This window comes from Plutella xylostella, chromosome 21, assembly GCF_932276165.1.
Source record: "Plutella xylostella chromosome 21, ilPluXylo3.1, whole genome shotgun sequence".
Classification (NCBI taxonomy): domain Eukaryota; kingdom Metazoa; phylum Arthropoda; class Insecta; order Lepidoptera; family Plutellidae; genus Plutella; species Plutella xylostella.
In genome coordinates, this window is record NC_064001.1 from 6,811,470 (window position 1) to 6,825,651 (window position 14,182).

A 14,182-nucleotide genomic window follows, 5' to 3' on the forward strand; every position below is an offset into this window, starting at 1 on the left:
CGACGCACCCTGGATAGTCAGCGATAGACGCTATTCCTGATGACTAATTCTTTCACCACGTTGACAAACCGGAGACCAGCTCTAGTGGTTGTCACGGACACGCTAAGAAGAACGTATCACACTTTTGATTGAGGTAATATTTCGGCAGTAACAATGAATACTTTACGCTGATTTACTTGTAAAATAAGAGCTCATACAAGAATGGGAGACATAAGACTATCGTTACTGTCACGACCGCGGTGTAACTTCCTCAGAGAGCGTCTCGACACAGCAGACAAACAGCAGTAGATGCAGTTGTGGCGCTGACTGTACTGTTGGAGAATATACACTCTCCAGGAATTAAGGGCAAAATAAGATTGTAATTATAAGTTATACGTTTGAATTGAACTCAACTGGCGCCGCTTATCATAAAATATATTCTATACCTGTCGAAATTTAATCGACAAGTTAACCCTTGATAAAACAAAAGGAAATAGCCTTATTTTCAACGGTAGTAGCTTGAGTTACGGGCGAAAACCAATGAAAAAAGTGTTGTATGCTTTATTACGGCTCAGATTTTGCAACACGAAATAAATAAAAATAAACGGTTGGTTTCGGGTTGGTGTGAAGATGGACTATACTGATAGCGGCCGCACTGTGCCGCGGCTGGCGATCACGCATGTATCGCACGTAGCAATCGGTTGGGAATTTGCGGGGATTGGATAAACGCTCCCTGTTACTCCAACTTGGCACAAGTTACATCGGGAACTGTTTCAGAAATCATTTACGCCTGCAAACTTACCTGACAAGGTAGCGTTGTTTTTATTTTACTAGAAAAATATTGAAAGGTGACAACGCTGCACGTCTTGTGTTGTCGATTTTCAGTCTACATAATGTATCATACGGGCCTATGGATGAAATATGTAGCAGGCTAAACCGGCAAGCGCGAGCGGCCGCGCCACGGGGAGGAATAAATATTCACTTGGCACATACGTGAAATTTGAAAATTCTGTTACAAACTTTTTTCATATTGCCGGTCGCGTAATAAAATGCGCGTCCCTTCGCATAATTTATTTTCCGCCGACACTATTACTCGCTTTTACGCGGCTAGTAATTTTAGACCGGACCATTAGTCGTTATTATCTCGGCCGCCTCTGTTCCATCTGGGGGTCGGGAACTTTTTTCTGTAAAACAATGAATAAAGCCGTGGCATCGCCTGCTATGCTAAAACTTTCTCTTAGAATTTGCGGTCCGACTCTGTGTTAGAACATTGTGGCGGAAAAAAAAACACTTTGATAACTTCTGCCTCTGCTTTGTCAGTATTCTCTACTGCGTTTTCATATTATACGTAAGATTTTAAATATATACCTATATTTTTTTGTAGATTTGTAAGTCTATAAGCGAATACATTTGATAGCGCATCAATACCACTAGGCCGTTTAGACTCCGCTACTGAATTTCGAAGTACGAAATCCCGCTGATTGTTATTTCTAAAGTTCATGTTTCCGATGTACGTTAGTTCGAAACTACGAAATTTCGATGTTTGTTATTTATAAAGTTTATGATTCCGATGTACGTTAGTTCGAAAGTATGGAATTCCTATGTTTGTAAGGCATAATGTATATGATTGCGATGTACGTAAGTTCATTGAGCAATTTTTTAATGAGTACAGGACCTTCTGTGTGAAAAGGTTTTTATTAAAGGACCGACACTGAAATCGCAATAAAAGGTGATCTGTACATTTTACTTGAGTAGGTATTGAATTTAAGTAAGAAACAGCGTAGGGTATATAGGGCAGTGTTGTTGACAATATACTTTCGAACTGGCCTACATCGCAATCATATACATTATACCTCACAAACAGAGGAATTACATACTTTCGAACTAACGTACATCGGAATCATAAACTTTATAAATAACAAACATCGAAATTTTGTAGTTTCGAACTAACATACGGTGGCCTGCGCCTAAAAGTATACAGGCGGAGTTTTTAAAATAGCGATCCCTGATTATGAAGGGACCAGCTACATCTGTTATAAATCCGGGGACGTGTTGTGTGTGATGTGTGTAGCAGTGGTGTTTATGTGGATGTGCTTGAGCAGTTTCATACTTCGAAATTTAGTAGCGGAGTCGGCCGTTTAGGCTATGCTTCCTATATCTCCTAGTGCTGTATTACTATTACAACAGACGGTTGAACATCGATTTAATACGTGACATGTGTCATCGCGCATTAAGCGCGCGCACGACCGCCTGATTGGGCCCTCATTTGCTCGATTGTGTACTGCGAATACATAATTATTACTAACAATGACGATTTATTCAAGATGCGTTACAAACACTCACTTGAAGGTCACCTTCATAGCTCCAGAACCATAACCTATTAGGCCATCTTAGGTGTAGCTTTTCATAAATAAGCGATTGTCCACTAAATTATACACACGTATCGTTTACTTTCTATTCTATTATGTATAATGGTGTATACCTGTTACTTAATCGGTTAGCATAAACGACAATCAAAACCTCATTTAAAAGTCGAGTTAAATCGTGAGTAACATTCTGTACCGTGGTGAAAGTCTACGTCACTGCGTCTATGAAGCCGCCAGCGCCGGCCAGCTTGCGCCGTCATTAAGATAATCTGCCGCCGAATGTGGCGGCCATTCACTCCGCCCTCATTATAACATGCGTCGCCGGAATTATTTCACCGGTTTTATACTGTGTCAGTTGTGTACTGAGCCATTTGAAAACGTTGACGGTTATTCGTGCAAGTAGCCTTTGTACAAGTTACCTACATCAGCTCTGATGTAAAAGATAAAATGAAAATTTTATGTTATCCGATTGAAAACGATATTTTATTTACTTACAACCCTCTTTGTAAAATAAAAGCTTTTCCAGGAAATGTAAATGGCGTATACGAGCTGCTCGTATTATCGCCGCCATGTAAACAACACGATTCTAAATTCCTAGACAACAAAATGCGTTTTAAAGTTAGAGATTTTGTCGCGTTGTTTACGGTTTGAACAATAAAACTGGAGGGTCAACCCGTGTCGCGGCGTGGCCCGCATGCTCTACTTTAAACCCTAACTTTGCGGGTGTAAGTGTCGACCACCATTAAAACTTGTTTAGTCGTCTCTCTAGTCTCGCTGCCCGCACCGCACACGCAAACCAAAGCGCCAAATACTTACAAAAGAACTGAAATTCAACGGCTTTCTACATTCCTAAATAATTACGAGACGGCGTAATAAAACTCGAAATACAGCTATTACGGTATCTTCGTCTGAATACACAATACCCAAGCCGGCTATTTCGGGCGGCCAATTAATGCATATTGCGTTCTGAAGGCCATATATAAATCACGGTAAGGAACGTAACGCCAGCACTTTATCATAACTCAGCACCTGGCTACCCCCAAACGGTCGTGAATTATATTCGGTTCTCCCTTTCGTTGTTTACGAATGAGTTTTTCACGTTTTCGTCAGCGACGGCTGCGGCCCGTCAGTTCAGAACACCTGCTGCCTCCTCCGATGTATAGCTAGATAGAACATAATATAATATATTATGTATATGTGTACAGAATAGTCAGTTGGGAAGTTATCGCGCCTAATGTAGCGTTATTTTTCTTTCGCTACCTCCCGTCGGGGATGATGTTTTTATTATAAAGACGTGTCAGGAATGGCGAAATATTTGCGGATGTTAGAGCGAATGTGTGTCTGAGAGATATTCCGTCGTTTTCTCGTGAATGGTAGTGTTATGTGCTGAGTAAACTGTGAATACATTTGGATCGTTTGCTTTCTTTGTGGACACTAATGCCTCTGAGATCTGCGCAATCTCGCGAGTTCTTGCCGCTCCGAGGGCGGCTGTACTTAGCGAGGAATGGCGAATGATATCGTCGGAAGATTATAAATGTTTAGTTCTAGTAGCCCTAAATTTATGATGAATGCCTTACTCGGCGAACCTTGTGAGTGTCGATGTCAGAAATTTAAAAGATTAATTGTTGCCCTGCTAAGATTGATTATTTTTGTCGGCACCTGTTTTTGTTGCAAATCTAGCGTTGTTGGACTTCTGTATCTTTACATTAAAAAAAACGTAATTAATCCGAATGCAAAAACCTAAACCACAGCTAAAACTTGAGCTATAACCCTGAAACGCTTGTTAAAAATCCCATCAAGGCTCGCCATGCTGAAACAACTCGATGGGTACGAGTTTATTCTCGATTCGATAAATCACACGCGTTCCTATTCAGGGCTGAGGGAGGAATTACAAAAAATATCGCGGATTTCGATGTTTTATTTTTTATTGACATTTTTTGGGATGTAAATATTTGTGCCTGAACATAAAATGCCTTTTACTATTTACAAAGAACTGTGTTCAATTTAGTTATTTTGACTAATATAGTTTTCTTTTAGATTATAGCTTTATATTTTTTTGTTAATCTTTTATCCTTAGATAAATGTTTCGTATTTAGGTTTGTGTAGTCACTAGTCAGGCATAAAGTTATATTTAGGTTTCTGATCATATATGTACAACTATACCTCGGTATATAATAAACACCTAATTAGTCACGCCAATTTATCAGATACTTGGTATTAATTTGATTAGCGGTGGCTTTATAATTTCACGTTATCTAGTATCCGTGCCTTTTCATTACGAAAATTTGTTTGATTGCGTCAGTGATTTAGTTTGATTAGCGTGTTTATTTATAAATTTAGTTCGGGTGCCCCTGAAAGAGTGGATTAAACAAAACAAAGATAGCATCTCCAGCAATTAATTATTGGCTTAGTATCGCCAGCAGAAAGTAATTACTTTTTAGCAGCTTTGTAGCCAGGTGTAGTTAGTTTTTAATACCCTTCCACCCTTTTTGGTTTTTCGTAGTGACAGATTAGCACACAGATACACTCATTTGTGTAACAGCCCTCTAGTACAGTTCCCGCGCGCTCCGCTTCGCCTTAAAAAGTTTTCCCGTGGGAATTCCGGGATAAAAAGTAGCCTATGTTCTTTCCCAGGGTCTAGACCGTATGTATACCAAATTTCATTCAAATCCGTTTAGTAGTTTTGACGTGAAAGAGTAACAGACAGACAGACAGACACAGTTACTTTCGCATTTATAATATTAGTTAGGATAACTGCACTTCAAAAAGACCGAAGGCCTGCACGCCTAAATTGCGGCGGAGGGATAAATTATAAAGTTACTTGCAATTTTTTGCTTACACAACTTTGTGCAAAGGTAAAAGTTATTGCTCATAAAGTCTTCACAAAGGAGCCGTATGAGAAGTTGGTCCCTAATGTAAATATAAATAAATAATAAAGTTGGCTCTCCTAATAATGGTTGGTAGTTTGCGGCTGAAAAAGAACCGCGAAAGTTGTGGGCAAATAGGAATATAGAAAATATAAACATAGTTAATATACACAAGTAGTTATATCTTTAGGTAGATAAGTTAGGACATTGTTGGGGTAGATACATAATATATATCTCTCATCAATAAGAATGGCATTAAATGCTGCGTGTTTTGGCTATTAAAATACCAAATGCGGTCTAAATGAACATACCAAATTGACACAAAACCACACGTATGAAATGAAATAAAAGTAAATGTATGCATATAACTACCACGAAACGCATTAATCAACTCAATTCCATGCATTCATACCGCGTTTCATTTAGATATTTTTATCATGTAAAGAGTTGTGTGTTCTAACAAGCCGACTGCAGTTTAATTTCGCTTTGCCAAAAAATATTTTGTTGCTTCTCTGCAATCGCGGTGCTGACGCGGCCGTGTTATAGTCTCGGTAACCGTTTTAAGTTTTTTTTAAAGCCTGTTAGCTTTAACACGGGACATCATGTTTGTGCAGTTGGAAAAACATTCGTTGCATAATTTTTGTTCCGTGTTTTCTTTTGGATACACACTTGTTATTTTGATAAGGCTAGTTGTGTATTGTGTGTGCTGGCGTTTGTTTCGCTGTGTATTTTTTTCGAATTTGGAACCGTTGTTCTGATCGAATAGTATTCGATAAATAATATTCGTCGAATAGATCAAACTTATTGGTCTAATTTAAACAGTTTACAACAACTACAAATTGTAGAGTTAAATGTGTTAAACTAAAATGAAAACTACGTATTACTAAGTTATACCTACATATAAGTGACCAATAAAATATATGAGCACCAGACCTGTCAATAGCCAGCCTGAATTAAAACCACCTGCTTGAAAAGCAGACGTCACGTTACCAGACAGACGAAAGGTCATCGTATTCCGTCCAATGAATGTACTGTTGGGCGCAACTCGATTAGTGCCACGTCGCGACTGGAGCGTCTTCGTCAGGAGTAGTCAGGCGATTACCCGGTAATCCTTACCTGGGTCACCGGGTGTGATGTGGAGACAGGAGGTGCAATAGCTCGCGTGCCTATATTCTCACTCGTTATAAGTTAACATCCTCCGAAGACTGCAGGTAACTGAGTTTACTGACAGACTGATGATTGATTCACTGGAGTTTTCCTTTTTTTTTACTAAAGCTATAACACCGCTTACTATTATTGTTACACTTTCAATTACAATTTTCGTTATTTTGTGTGAGAAAAACTTCTTAGTCCCTCACGTCACCAGCCTAACTTTGACTACTATGGAATATAATTATGTAGGTTGTATATGACTACTATGTACATATATGTCTATTATTAGAAAATATAATGATGTATAGTTGTATACCTAAAATAAAATAAAATTGGGGAATAATTTAATAATAATATTATTATTCTTTGTCCACAGGTAATCAACTGCACCTTCTGTATACAGCGCCGTGAGTAGCGAACAGTCGGACTTTTAGACTTTCTCCGCTACAGCCAGATAATCTCCCGAGCTTAATGTTAGGCAGCATTAGGGGAGCAATGGAACGGCAAACCGAGAGAAAAATCTACAAATGTAACCACATACGTAGTGTTTTGTGATGTTGTTGATATTGGGTATCTGCCATCAGCTTTTGGATAAATATCAGGTTACTGCGAAAAAGAGTTCGTAATTTATAATAGAAAACCTATTTTAAAAAGTAGGCCTTTAGTTAGCGCTGTGCGTAGTTGCGTACTCCGCAAGGGCTTTAAGATAACGGGAAAGTGATTCGAAAATTAAAAAGAAGATTGCATCGGCCGGGAATCGAACCCGGGCCGCCCGCGTGGCAGGCGAGCATTCTACCACTGAACCACCGATGCTCATGATAGTAATGACGAAATACTCAATCGAATTACTATTGAATAACAGTGATAGTGATACATCACCCGTGATCTCATGACTAATCTAAGTAGGTAGGTGCAGTTGACTCCATAAATATGTTGGTACTTATAAATACTAACGAAAAGTTACAATGTCAAAAATTAACTTCACTAACCGCCCCGCAGCCAGAGCGCCAATAAATTACCATTTCTGTATGTATTGCATTTTTACAAGGTGATGGGAGTCGAATTTACTAGATTGAATCAATAACTTTTCATTCGAAAAGTTAATTCAATTCAGAGCTAGATTTATACATTGAAGGTAGATTGCACAGTTAAAAGAGTTTGCATCGGCCGGGAATCGAACCCGGGCCGCCCGCGTGGCAGGCGAGCATTCTACCACTGAACCACCGATGCTGATGAACGCGTTACTGAAATTAGAATTCCACCACCTCTGATTACTGTACAATGAAAAATAATCAATGGACCGTATATTCTTAAAAACGAATAACTCATAGCATTTCAATAGAAAAAGGTGAGTTCATTCGTTTTATCCTATCACTAAGCCGGTCACCGGCTATGTTCTACCGTCCGCCTATAAAAAAGATATTGGTAAAGGTAAAAAGTAACACTTTTTTTTATTCGTGACGTCACAGAGTACGAGCGATCGGATTTCGCCGCGCCACTCGGCACAGCTTTAGAATTTCTAGTTGCACCTGGGCTCGAGTGGAAAGTGCCACTTTTTAGGGTTCCCACCGCAAACACGCCGGCGACTCTAGCTCGAATGTGTTTAGTTTACACCGAGCTTGCGTATTTTCACCGCAAACTCACTTAGTTATAAATACTCGTTACAGTTTTAAAGTTAGTCATTGGGTTCAGCTGCATGTATTCGTATATAGAAATGAACTGCTTTACTGCTGAATACAAATTCTATTGGATATTTGACGTATATAAGATGGATAAGGACAACTAAACATCTGTCTACCTAAAAAACGTGTATTTACTGTATTTTTTATGGCATCTAGTACCATATTAGTTTAGAAGTATTATGCTTATCATCAAATCTCATATTATAAAAAAAGCATGCATAAGAAAATGCAGAAACTATAATATGAAATTCATACTGAACCATGTTGCTGCTCAATAATTGTTAACCGTTCATCTGGCGGCTTCAGTTATTTATCCGCCGCTGCGCGTAATGCCAAGTGTTCTCCAGCCGAGGACTGCCTTTGAGACGTCTTGCCAGCCCTTGACGTTAAAAAGTAAATGACGTTTCTGCTGCAACGTCATTCGACGTCATTTCGACGTTGTGGCTGGAGGTTCACAGCGATGGGAGACGGCCTCTTTCTGCCTGACCGCTTTGGAGAGTGCTAACTTGTTTTTTTGTTGTAGTGGATTTTATATGCTCCCTTTTAACTGCTGCAAAAATTACGGTGGATATTTCCTTTGCTACTTTGTACTCACAGTTTAAGCGTTAATTGCAAATTGATTTGAGTAAAAAATCATAATTTAATTTGAATATCCAGTTAGCAGTTTACGTAAACATACATAGATACATATGCTCACGACTCCCTGTAAACATTTATCCTGTAATATTTGTGCTTAATTTACGCAAACGTAAAATTGTGTTTTTCTATTGATTATATTTTGTAATAGCTAAAAGTATATTGTAATCTGTAAGGGGATCATAATATTTGTTTGTGGAACGAGCGCTCAATACCTGTCGGTATGTCCACACAAGCCCGTGGCGTTTCGCTCCATGTCGGTGCGGCCACAAATCTAGCAATCTAGGGCTAAGCCCCATCGGCTTTGAGCCCAGCGGAACATGCTAACAACTGAACAACCGCTGCCGTTGTCACCCATTATGTCCGTGTGAATTCAGTACTGAACCGCAAGACCCTATACTGGTGGATAAACGTGATAAATAAGGATAGGTGTTTTATAGAAACTGTGATCTGCCTGTCTTACTGTATGTTATAATTAGCGGAGCAAGGAACTAATATGAATGAATGAAATGAATCAGTCAGTACATTATTATACTAGTTACTTTGAAGGTAATCAAATGGAATCACTTTGTCCGCTGTTTGGTTAATATCTCGTACGTCGCGTCGTAAGAGTTATACTTGAATGAGTTGTATTTACTGTATACGGTGTATGTAGGTATATTTACAAAGGTGTTTCTTTAAAGATGACAAAAGCTTGTAGGTACAGATGCTTAGAAACAAATGCCTGGTTGTTTAAGTGTATGAAGTTGTAATCGTGAATAATAACATAATTATAGCTTTTCAGGTAAGTAAACGATATTATTATTCAAAACATAACCTCATATACCGACAAAAGGTCGTATTCCAACAACGAGATGCTAGCATAAAAACCTCGGCGTACGAAGAACTAAATTCTGACAATATGTTTTTATCGTTTAGTCGCCCCTTCGGTCTTACGAGGCAGTCTGCCGTAAAATCTGTATTATGTACGCCAAACACCACACTCGCCCTATTTCGCAAGGTTTCATTCATGGAGTGTGGCTATCGTTTGTACATTGGCGTAACTTGTTATAGAAATGGAGGTATACTTTTGTGTAAATAGAGTATATTATCTTAAACTGTCCGATTTGCCATTCCTATTTCATAAATTCTCACTGCAAGTGCATAAGGCAAACCCTAGTTTAAATCTGCTCTACTTTTTCGAAGACAGCTGAGTTAATATTTTATGAGTATTATTGCGGTGAGAAGTCCTTGGTTCACCTTCGATCATAAGTTGTGGAATACTTAGCTGATCATAGGTTGTGGAATACTATGATCAGCTAAGTACGTGATTATGTATTTCATCTTCGAATCATCGATGAATGCCCCGCTGCTGTCTTTATGAACCATCTGAATTCACCGTACAGATGGTTGATAAAGATGGCAGCGAGGTGATTTTTAGGATATTCAGATGGCGGAGATAACCATTGTGAACTCAAAAATCATTGAGTATTCCCAATGGGCGCTACCAGTCGCGGTGGCACCGTCGCCGCCACCATTTCATTTCCAGCTACCTCAATAGTTTCCGTGCAAACATTTGTAATATTTTCCCGGAGCCAACAGTAGCTAGTTGGTATTCCCGCGACCCCGCGCCGGGTTAGAGAGCGAAAATAAAATTTCATTCGAATACCGAACACTCGTACGGACGCACAAGTAATGCAACTATGCAAACGTGTGCTGCCGTCAAACCGCTGTGCAGCGCCTTTTGTGAAACGACCGGTGGGTGTGGTGGCGGATGCGCCGCATAATCTCGGCATTCGGTAAACGGTTATTAGGTTATTGGTTTTGATAAAGCGCAGAAGATTCGGTCGTAATAGTAATGAGGATTCTTAGTACAGATTAAGTTGGCCAAGCTACGTTTTGGCTTAAATTTATACATACATCCTGTTTTAAGGCGTATGCCTTACTTAATCTCGAGCCAAGTGACTTCTAGAATACATTAAAATTTATTGTGAATACAAAAAGCAGATTGCATCGGCCGGGAATCGAACCCGGGCCGCCCGCGTGGCAGGCGAGCATTCTACCACTGAACCACCGATGCTGTTAACGTCATTGCAGATTCACGATAGTAGTTCCGGTTATCACTACCTAACTATCTAAAGTTCACGTCCCATGTTGTAATAATAGTACATTTTAATATCGCTGACCCACTTGACCTTGTGTGCAAAATAACTTTGCAAATTAATTTATTCAATTAAGTGCCCTCGCTACTGAATTTTAATTAATGGAGACGGTTTACAAACATCGTTTAAATTAAAATGTGTACTAAAATTATGTTACAAAATTTTCGGCGAATAATTTAAGTAATTAAACAATATTCAAAAGTGAAAGGTGGTTTAATGAAATAAACGAGTCTAAAATGGTGTGTGTGATTAAGATATCCAAAATACATATTTTATAACGTCTAAAGTTTTCATAAATTTTGTCGTGGTAATCGGTTTCCTGACAATCCAGCCCATATAATAATAATAAAGCAGCTTATGGTTGTTTTTTAACGACAACGGAAAACGACCATGTATCCGTTGCATCAAAACTCCCGTTGTGTTACCAGAAAGACACCCATACAAACCTATTGATGACTACGCGGTGGCCGCCGCCCGTCTTAAAATCGAACCTTACCCGTAGTCGTTATACAAGAGGCCCAAGAGCCTGTACCGACAGCCACCCGACACATTACAGCAAAGGTGAAGCGTCCGGCCGTAAATCCACGCGAATTGATCCGGCGTCGCGCGGGCCACCTCGCAGATTGCTGGACCAATAACTCAGGGTCGCTTCCGCAGATTTGTCCCGGTCCACAGATTTGTCCCGGTCCACAGAAACTTCCCCGGGAGATTAATGCGTCGGCACCGGCTCACGCTCAAAATTTGTGACGCGGCGTGAGCGTGTGGGGTGAAGCAGGGGCGGCGGCGGGCGCTAGCGACGGTTTGAAAAAGATCAGACGGGTGCAATTCTAGGGACCTTACAGATAATCTTCATGGTCGAGATTTTTGAAGATTGAAAGTCACCAGAATCTAATAATCCAGGGTCTAATTGTGATATTTTCAGCTATTGGTATCGCGTTAAATATGAAAAAAGCTGTAATTTCTCAAAATATTCATTGCTTAGTTTCTTTCGGACAGACCTACTGCGTCCGATCGCCTTTCCTTACTCGGTATTCACATGGGCAAGCCATTGGGGGGCAAATATTGTGGCGACCCCAACAAACTGGGTGGCAAATTGTCGGTCACAAAGCACAGGTAGTAGTTATAGGCTATTACTGTCGCCGCCTCCACCTGTAATAAGCTGTTCCTGTTACTGAATAAATATTATGGTGCACGATGGAAAATGTCACAAGTCGGCTGTTTCATTTTTAGGTTGAAGTAGGTAGTTGTCAGTTTTGTAATTTTGTTACACGTTTCTTTAGGTAGGTAGCTGAAATATTTATTTGTTCAGCAAAATTTATTTTTTACCTAATGAAGTATGAAAGTATGGCAGAACTTAAATGATTCTACTGCCTTTTATATTTAAAATAGCGAATAAAGAAAATATAGGTAAAATTTAATTCGTCAAACAACTTTTTCGCGCGGCAATACTAAATTATGGCACCTGTATTATACCGATTCATTACTTACATAATAACCGGGTATATATACCTACATAGGTACATAACATTGTAGGTATACCTGAGCGCACGGTACTAAACCCCAACTCTTAAGGCACGCGGCGGGCAAAGGTTGCGTTCGTCTGCCGCGCTGAAAAGGGTCCAAATCAGAGATATTAATTTGTAGGGTGCGTCGTAAATTAACTGTCCGAGTTCATGTAACATAGTTACCCCGGGTTACCCCGGTTACCCCGCGCACAGGGTGGGGTAATTTGTAAGACATGCGGGCAATAAGTCCCGCTGACTAGTTCCTACTGGGAATGTCCCGACGTTCCTTATATGGCTGCGTACAGGGTGTTAACCTGCAGGCGTGACTGTTAAATATAAGGTGTACGTGTAGGTTCACACTCAAACTGATCTTTTTAAATGCTATACTAGAACAAGGTAACATACTAGGGCACTGGGAATGAATTAAAGCGAGCAGCGACTACCTTTTCTTGCCAGATTGCAATTTAAAAAACAGTCCCTTTGTTTTACTAAAGTTTTGCTTAAATTCAGAATTGTCTTAGAACTGTCGCAGGCCTTGTAACGTGAGTGGCCCCTCCTTTGTTGCGGCGTAGTCGGAACTTCGCCAATTAATTAAAAGTTGCAAGAAACTCATCCGAGTTGTCTCCGAGCGGTTTGTGACCAACAGCACCGGCGGCCCGCCAGACCCGACCCATTCTAATTATTGCTAATACACGTTACTCCGACTCCCAAGTTTAGGGACCAACCGCCCCGGACAGACGGGGATATAATAAATCTTAATTGGCTGATGGTAATATAAAGTTTGGATCTGGCTAGCACTTGGGGGTCATCAATAAAATTAGCTTTCGGATTCGATTGGCTCTTCGATGTATCTGGTGTCTTGCTCGGTTGGTATAGAAGTTGCTTTCTTGTACACATCAATGCAAGATCTTTAGAATAAGTTCTTTCGAACGTTCTTTCAGAAGCATTACTTTTAATCATACCATTACCTAAAAAACACTAGGTATGTAACACACAAAAATACAAAATTTGGAAGTACTTATACCTAATATTGAATAAATAGACTTAAAACTGTGACGAAACTCTATTACTTATATCTAATTATGTTGGTATATATACAATCTAACTATAAAACAAAAGCTTGATATAATTCTTGAGTCAATAATCCAGTTACTGCCCGAGGCACATAGCCAGTGGGTATGAAATTAAAACCAGTGATCGACAAATGACCGCTAGCTCAGTTCATTGCGACGACACAATGCAATTATATCGGAAACAACTATTGACTGACGACAAACATTGATGCAGATATTATTTCTGCTTTTGAGTTATAGATACAGCTGATAGTGATACTGCCATTATTGTTCAGTTTAATGTTTTAGCTAGGGACTAGACGGGTACATGGTATGGTTGAGAGCTGAGCTCATTAGAGGTAAATATTTGAAGCTCATAATATAAGCTCTAACACCTTACGTACGGCATACGCATTGCCTTCTACCGATCCATCCGTTTATACATTACCCAATACTCAATCATTTATTGCATCCATTTACTTAGTTAGCAGCAACATGTATACACACACATCCACGTGGTATATTCAAAGATCGCTCGAGGCCGGTGGAAACTGCATAAAGCGAATCGGGAACTCCATTTTTCACATCTAGCCACAATTTATGGGTCTTTCTGAAACAGTTGCCATAGATATATGACGCCGGATTAAGTTATTATCTACTTTAAACCCCGGTTATATTATGGCGATATGTGAGCCAGTTTAACAGATGATCTGATGTATGATTTCAATTTCATGTATCATAGAGTGGATGTTGTTACTGGCGCGTGTTTGATGCGGTTTACATAATAATAAGAAACTTGCAT

The 14,182-nt window shown here is 39.6% G+C and overlaps 1 protein-coding gene and 3 non-coding genes across 9 annotated transcripts in view; 1 reads left to right on the forward strand and 3 right to left on the reverse strand.

Moving 5' to 3' along the window:
- LOC105393727 (furin-like protease 2) overlaps positions 1 to 14,182 on the forward strand; it is a 173,804-nt gene that overhangs the window by 141,943 nt on the left and 17,679 nt on the right. The window lies entirely within an intron of this gene.
- Trnag-gcc lies at positions 7,107 to 7,177 on the reverse strand. The gene has a single exon. It is a non-coding gene; the product is annotated as a tRNA-Gly (tRNA).
- On the reverse strand, positions 7,524 to 7,594 carry Trnag-gcc. The gene has a single exon. It is a non-coding gene; the product is annotated as a tRNA-Gly (tRNA).
- On the reverse strand, positions 10,671 to 10,741 carry Trnag-gcc. Its single transcript has one exon. It is a non-coding gene; the product is annotated as a tRNA-Gly (tRNA).